Source organism: Neovison vison, chromosome 8, assembly GCF_020171115.1.
Source record: "Neovison vison isolate M4711 chromosome 8, ASM_NN_V1, whole genome shotgun sequence".
NCBI classification, from domain to species: Eukaryota; Metazoa; Chordata; class Mammalia; order Carnivora; family Mustelidae; genus Neogale; species Neogale vison.
The window spans coordinates 94,039,363-94,047,377 of NC_058098.1; positions in this window are offsets into that span (position 1 = coordinate 94,039,363).

Consider the following 8,015-nt stretch of genomic DNA (forward strand, 5'->3'; position numbering starts at 1 on the left):
TCATGACCTGAGCCAAAGGCAGCGGCTTAACCCACTGAGCCACCCAGGCACCCAGGCACATCCTTTCTTGAAGGCAGTTCTACAGATGCTACTCAGTTCTCTCCAATATTAATTTATAAATTTAATGTAATTCCAGGGATGCCTGGGTGGTTCAGTTGGTTAAGCTGCTGCCTTTGGCTCAGGTCATGATCCCAGGGTCCTGGGATGGGGTCCCGCATTGGGGGCTCCTTGCTCAGTGGGGAGCCTGCTTCTCTCTCTGCCTCTGCCTGCCACTCTGCCTGCTTGTGTTTAAAAAAATCTTTTTAAAAAAACTGTAATGCAACTCCAATAAAAATGCACCAGATTATGTAAAGGAAAAGTGTAAAGAAAGAAATAGATTGATTATGAGAAATCATAATGGAGTTTATAAACAATTCTTGATGCAAAGTCAACATATAAAAATCAATTTTTAAAAATATATCAGCAACAGGGAGTCAGAAAATGAAATGTAAAAGAAAAAGAAAACAAAGCAGAATTTTAAAAATTCTGTCATTTTGGGGCACCAGTCAGTCAGTTAAGCATCAGACTCTTGATTTTGGCTCAGGTTAATATTAAGGTCGTGAGAACCAGCCCTGAATCAGGCTTTGTACTCAGTGGGGAGTCTGCTTGGGATTTCCTCCCTCTCCCTCTCCCACCCTACCCCTTCTCCTGCTCACAAGCATGTTTGCATGCTTTCTCTCTCTCAGATAAATAAATAGTCTTTTTAAAAAAAAGATTGGCAAGTTTATCTATGTGAAAATTTTAATTTGTTTTAAAAGATTTTATTTATTTATTTATTTGACAGAGAGAGAGAGAGAGCGAGTGAGCACAAGCAGGGGGAGCAGCAGAGGGAGAGGGAGAAGGAGAAGCAGACTCCTCACTGAGCAGGACTCCGGGATCATGACCTGAGCTGAAGGCAAGTGCTTAACTGACTCAGCCACCCAGGGCGCCCCTTAATGTTGTTTGATGAAAGCTATAATAAAATTTAAAACCAAGTACAGTTTAGGAGAGAAAAAAAATCTGTCTACATATGATAGACATGGCTTAATATTGAAGAGTATCTACAAATAACTCAAAGAGAAAAACAAATCAATAGAAAAATAACCAGAAGTTATGACAGGCAACTGTCATAAAGAAGGAAAAATACAAATGATAAAGAGATAAAAAGATGTTTGACTCATTGGTAATAAAATCAATGCAGATCAAACAACAAGATGTAAGAGATAAAGAGTTTTATCCTTCAGGTAAGCAGAAGTTTTAAATAGAAGTTTAGTAATGTTCTACCAATACCACTGGTGGCAAAAAAAAGAACGAGATTTATCTAAATGGAGTTGTTCATGATAATGCTTATTATTATACATTTTATTTTGTCATACTCTTAGGTTTAAAAGTGACACAGAACAATAAACATAAAATTATTCCATTTTTGGAAAAACAAACAATTATATTTATGTGTACTTGTATGTGTAGATGAAGACCTTGGAGGACATACATTAAACTGTTGAGTGTTTAACTCTGGAGAAGTGTATATGGAGGCATTTCTGTATTTCATCTTACATAACCTCTTGTCTGAATTTGCAAGCATTAAGAATGCATTTAAACATAAAGAAAAACAATAGGAATTCCCTTTGATTCAACAGCTACACTTCCAGAATCTATTCCAAAAGAACTACCCATACTGTAGCTCTGAATGAAGATTCTTTATAGCATTGATTATATAGAAAAACATTTGAAACAAATTATATGTCAATCAGGAGAAGATTAGTGAAATAATTACAGTAATTCCTGCCATTAAAAAAAACTTGTAGCTGTTAAAAATGAGGTGGTATATCTCATATGTATACTGTTACATATATTACATACCTCACATATACTGTTAGGTGATTTGATACATTATAACATAATAAAAATTGCAGAACAGTATAGATGTCCAGCCCATTACATTTTTGTGAGTATAAAAATACTGATGTTATGGGATGCCTAGGTGGCTCAGCCAGATAAGTGGCTGCCTTTGGCTCAGGTCATGATCCTGGGATCAAGTCCCACATCAGGCTCCTTGCTCAGCGGTGACCCTGCTCCCTCTGCCTACCACTCCCCCTGCTTGTGCTCAGTCTCTCTCTGATTTAAAAAAAAAAAAAAAAAAAAAAAAAAAAACTACAAACAAAACAAAACAAACATATTGATGTTATTTACTAGGAGAGTTCAGCTGGGTCCTGCAGGGGCATCTGGGTGCAGAAGGCTCTGATCTCCCCTGCGTGGAGAATGCATGCTCCTCAGTGCGATCATTATTTGAATCCATTAACTCTGCTAGCCAATATAAAAACAAATCTTGGAGAGCCAGGTAATAAAGATAGAGAAGAGAAGAAAAAGAGATGAAAATGAAATAAAAGGTTTAGAAAGATAAACATTGATGTCCTCAGCTGGGCAGGTGGTCCATGGGGCTGCTTTGGACTGATTCCTCAATCTCTACTTCCCCTTGTTTCCAAGGGCTTCCCTGTACTGCAGAGGCTACAAAGCCAAAAACTACAGTTCTGAGACTCCTTTGCAGCTAGAATTCAGAATGCAGATTAGGCAGTGCCAAATAGCGTTGTGGGATTTGAAAGGCGGGTGTGGGGCAGGAGTCCTCTTCCTGCCGCTTTGGGCGTTTCCCTGCTGCCAAGTCATGTCAAGGAGACACAAGGTTTTCTGGCAACAGTGCTCCCGGGGCCACTCCCTCCCTTGCTTCTCAGGTGTTGAAAGGAGGTTGTGTTGGTCAGTAGGCCGTTTCTAGTTTCTTCCTGGATTCCATCTATTGGAGTGTGCTTTGAAGCTCAATAATTTACATTCTGAGGTTCATTCCAGCCCTTCCCAACATTTTGTAAGTACCCAATATCCTCTAATAAGCCTCTTCCTGTTTAAAACACCTAAGGTCATGTCTATTTCTTTGTTTCGGTTATTTTACTGCTACATGACAAACCACCCAAAATTTGGCGGTTTAAAATGGCAACAATCATTTATTTGGCTCACAAATCTGTGATTCTGTCTGGGCTGGGCAGAGAAAGCTCATCTCTGTTCCACACCTTACAAATTGGAGGCCCTCTCCTGAAGTTTGGACGTCTGCATCCCGGAGGGTGAATGGATGCTGGCTGTTAGCTGAGCTGCTTGCCTTCCCAGCCATGTGGGCCTCTCCCCACTGCAGAGTGGCTGCATTCCGAGGTGGAGTTCGTGTCTGTGTGTGTGGGATCATCTTTATTACTTACCTCCAGAAGTCCCATAACATGGCTTCTACCATACTACCATAGATAGTCACAAAGACTCACCCAGGTTCAAGGCAACCGGACTTAGATGCCTCCTCTTGAGGGAAGAGCGGCAAAGTTCTGGAAGAGCATGTGGGATGAAAATATTGTGGCCTTTTTTAGGAAGTACAATCTGCCACATTCCTGCTCTGAAACATAATTGATACAGTTAATAATAGCTTTTTTAAAAAAGCCTTAAGAATAAAACATTGAGCTAAACCTAATGCAATAGAAAGTATTAAATGTGTAAATATCTAAACAAGCAATGTTTTAAGGGAATATATAAAAAAATAAAGAAAAGGCAGTAAAGATTCAGAAGTGTGACTAGAAAAGCCACAATATAGAAGCAAACAATTTTCTAAAGAATGAAGTTTAATACCTGGTATGTGAAGGTAAGGGGAAGTAATAGAAGGTAGAATGAGAAGACTGAAAATTAGAAAAAGGAGCAGTAAAATAAGGAAAAGGATAGAAAAAGTAGAATTAAAATAGCCCACATCAAGACAGCAAAATATGTTTAAATAGCACTGACAGAAAAGCCTATTAAATTAAATATATCTTTGTTAAAATGAGGAGAAAAAAAAATAGTGACTGGAGGTCAGTGCAAGGAGGGTTCTGGCCCTCGCCAGGAGTCTCTCTTCAAAACCCCTGTGGGACCAGAATTAGCTTTCAGGGCTGGCGCTGGTAATCGGGCCACATCCCGGCTTTGGAGGTCTAATCTCTTTGGCCAATCTCTCTCTCTCTCAATAGGTCTCTCTTTTTTTTTTTTTTTTTTTTAAAGATTTTATTTATTTATTTGACAGAGAGAGATCACAAGTAGGCAGAGAGGCAGGCAGAGAGAGAAGGAAGCGGGCTCCCTACTGTGCAGAGAGCCCGATGCGGGACTCGATCCCAGGACCCTGAGATCATGACCTGAGCCGAAGGCAGCGGCTTAACCCACTGAGCCACCCAGGTGCCCTCAATAGGTCTCTCTTAATGATCTTCTCCATGCTAATTTCAGACTTCTGTCAAAGCAAATCTTTTTGGACTTGGCTGCCTATATCCAGGTCTTTTCCCAGCTCTTGTGGCCATCACAACCGGGTCATCAACCTGGAGAGGCGACCACAGAGCCCCGCTGAGGTACTTCTTATGGAAGCCATTTTGCTGACATGCAGCTTAGAGTAGGAAGTCGTCTGGGAATTGATGTGGGCAAATTTTCGTGAAGACCCAGGAGCCCACTATGTATCTTCATAAATGCATCCTGTCAGTGTCTGGATTCATTAAGTGATCTTGTTTAATCTACCAATTGTCTTATGATTGCTTTGTTTTAATGACAGTGATTAAGAGGAGAGCCAGTCATCATCCCAAGCACACATTTTCCATTTCCAAATGGGATAATCTGGGATAATCTGGGCGGATTCATTTCCCAGGATTACGGTGCCTTTGTGCTGTCCTTTCCACTCTCCTGTCTCGCTCTCTCCACTGGGTGGCTATTCTTTTTGCCACCGAAGCCCCCCACCCCCACCCCCGTGGAAGACCCAGGTTTTGTCCAGGGCAGTTTGGGGAGCACAGGTGAGCAGAATTTACCCAGCTACTGGGCGCCAGCAGCAGATCCTCCCAAACAGCCCCACACAGAGCAGGAGCTGGGTTGGGGGTGGAGGTGTGAGAGGTGAGCCTGGCAGGCTTCAATTACGTTGCTAAGTTCTGAGTTGCTCGTTTCCTGAACGGCTGTGTCAGCTCACCCTGGAAACAGTCATTTCCCTGGCAGCTCCATATTTAGGCTGCGGGCTGCCTGCTGCTGGCACCTTTGCCTCGGAGCTCCTGAGCTGCCTGGTGGCTCAGCGGCCTTCGAGAAGAGCCTCATGTCTCTTGTGTTATCAGGGGCTGAGCCTTTCTCCCGAGCAGCAGGAGTGTCAAGACTCAAAAAAAAAAGGAGTGTCAAGACTCTCTTCTTTGGGGTGTCCATTTTGGGGGAGGGGCTGGAGGCATTGGGAATGTGGGTGGGGAAAAAGAAGGACTGAAACCTGTGATTGAAATTATTTCCTCTCCCCGTAGCTTAGAGAATTAAAGAATGGTGGGAATGCTGGGTCCAGAATGATTGTTCAATGGGGAGATAAGGTCCCTGATCGCTCCTGGTCCCCTACAGTGCCCTTCATGACCAAGGGCACCTGCTTTCCAATGGCTGACCTCCTTCACCACCACCCCCCACCTGCCACCAGGATGGGGGGGTCTGTGCTGAGGTATGCTTCATCATTGATATAGAACTAAGAAGCCTTAATGGATCCATAGAGAGAGACTGAGCTCCAGCCCACTGGCCTCAGTAGTCCACATTTTGGCCAAATGAATGGATTGGCCCTGAATTGAAATGGAACGGATTTTTGGGAAAAAAAAAAAAAAATCAGTAAGGATAGAGAGGATGGGGTGGGCACTCATGTCCAAGGAGTAGAGAATAATCCTAGCTAACATCGATGACTACTGACTATGCACTGTTCTTTAAACTTGTCAACTCATTTTCTGCTCATCACAGCTTTAAGAGGTGGGTGATACATTTTGCAGATGAGCAATCTGAGGAACAGGGTTTATGTGTTTTTAAATTTCTTAAAAGATTTTATTTATTTAAGAGAGAGAGGGTGCAGGGGGGAGGGGCAGAGGCAGAGGGAGAGGGAGAGAGAGAATCCCAAGCAGATTCCATGCCTAGCGCAGACCCAGAATTGGGACTAGACCCCATGACCTTGAGACCAGACCTGGAGACCAGACCCAAGCCCAAATCTAAGATCTGTGTCCCGAATGAGCCACCCAGGTGCCAAGTGTTTATGTTTTGACGCAAGATTAAGGGACTAAGAAGTAAGAGATCTACCTTTCCTCCTGCCCCTTGTCCTTGCTCCTTCTCACTCATCCTTTCTGAGCTGTCAAGCATGCACGCCACCCAGCATTGATGTGTCCATTGATGCTCTGCCTGGCTCTTCCTCCAGGTCCCAGCATGAGGCAACACCAAGTCCCAGACTATTCACACCTTCCTTTTCTTACTGGATATTCTTGGCTCACCCCTTTCCCCTGCCATTTTTGAAATCAAAGTCAGATGTTGTGTTTTTGTATGAAATAGCTATTGGCATACAGGCTTCCCTCCCGGAGGGCAGGGACGGGTCCTTACTCATTGTGTAGTCCTTTCAACGTGGGGCCTGGGGCTCCATGCTCGATGCACAGGGACACAGTGAGGGTCTATCCACACCACCTGCGGTGGGCCCCAGGTTACATCTGAGCCCACATTTTACTCACCACCCATTAAATGTCTTTCACCTTTTTGTTTTCTTTGTTTCTTTTTTCTTTTCATTCTTTCTTTCTCCCTTTCTTCCTTCCTTTCCTTCCTTTCCTTCCTCCCTTCCTTCCTTCCTTCCTTTCTCCTTTTTTCTTTTTTTCTAAGACATTTATTTATTTGTTTATTTATTTATTTGACAGAAAGAGTGAGAGCAAGAGAGATCATAGAGGGAGAGGGAGAAGCAGACTCCCCACTGAGCAGGGAGACTGACCCAGAACACCAAGATCATGACCTGATCTGAAGATAGACACTCTGAAGGTAGACACTTAACCAACTGAGCAACGCAGATGCCTGTGTGTCTTTCTTTCGCCTGAACCAAATGAAAGTGACCTTTCATAAGGTCACTTTATATATATATTTATATATTTATAAATATATTTATAAATAAATATATTTATTTTATTTTATTTTTATTTATTTTAAAGATCTTATTTATTTGATAGTCAGAGATCACAAGTAGACAGAGAGAGGAGGAAGCAGGCTCCCAGGACCCTGAGATCATGACCTGAGCCGAAGGCAGAGGCTTTAACCCATTGAGCCACTCAGGGGCACCACCTCTGTATCTAGTCACTTGGATCATCACTTAAACTCATACTATGGCATGTCTATACATGTAAACACTTTTGAAGATTTTAAAGGGCACCTGGGTAGCTTAGTTGGTGGAACATGTGACTCTTGATTTTGGGGTTGTGGCTTTGAGCCCCACGTTGGGTTGTAGAGATGACTTAAAAATAAGATCTTTTAGGGGCACCTGGGTGGCTCAGTGGGTTGGGCCTCTGCCTTCGGCTCGGGTCATGATCCCAGGGTCCTGGGATTGAGCCCCGCATCCGGCTCTCTGCTCAGTGGGGAGCCTGCTTCCCTTCCTCTCTCTCTGCCTGCCTCTCTGCCTACTTGTGATCTCTCTCTGTCAAATAAATAAATAAAATCTTAAAAAAAAATAAGATCTTTTAAAAAAAGAGAGAGGTTTTATTTTATTTATTTTTTAAATATTTTATTTATTTATTTGTTTATTTGACAGAGACAGAGAGAGACAGAGAGACAGAGAGAGACAGAGAGCACAAGCAGGCAGAGAGGCAGGCAGAGGGAGAAGCAGGCTCCCCACTGAATAAGGAGCCCAATGTGGGACTTGATATCAGGACCCTGGAATCATGACCTGAGCCGAAGGCAGATGCTTTAACCCACTGAGCCACCTAGGCATCCCCCGAGAGAGATTTTAAAGGGATATTTTCACCAAATGGATTGGCAGAGTTGAAGAAGCTGATGATCTTCATATTATATTGTTATTTTGTTAAGTTAGGAAGTTCTTGCCCCAAACTTACTGAGAACTCCCGGACTTGCAGGGGTGGGGAGAGACATTTGCAGGGGTGGGGAGAGACATTTATAACCTCCGTATCCCAAACATGATAGGATTATGGAGATATTTACTCTTT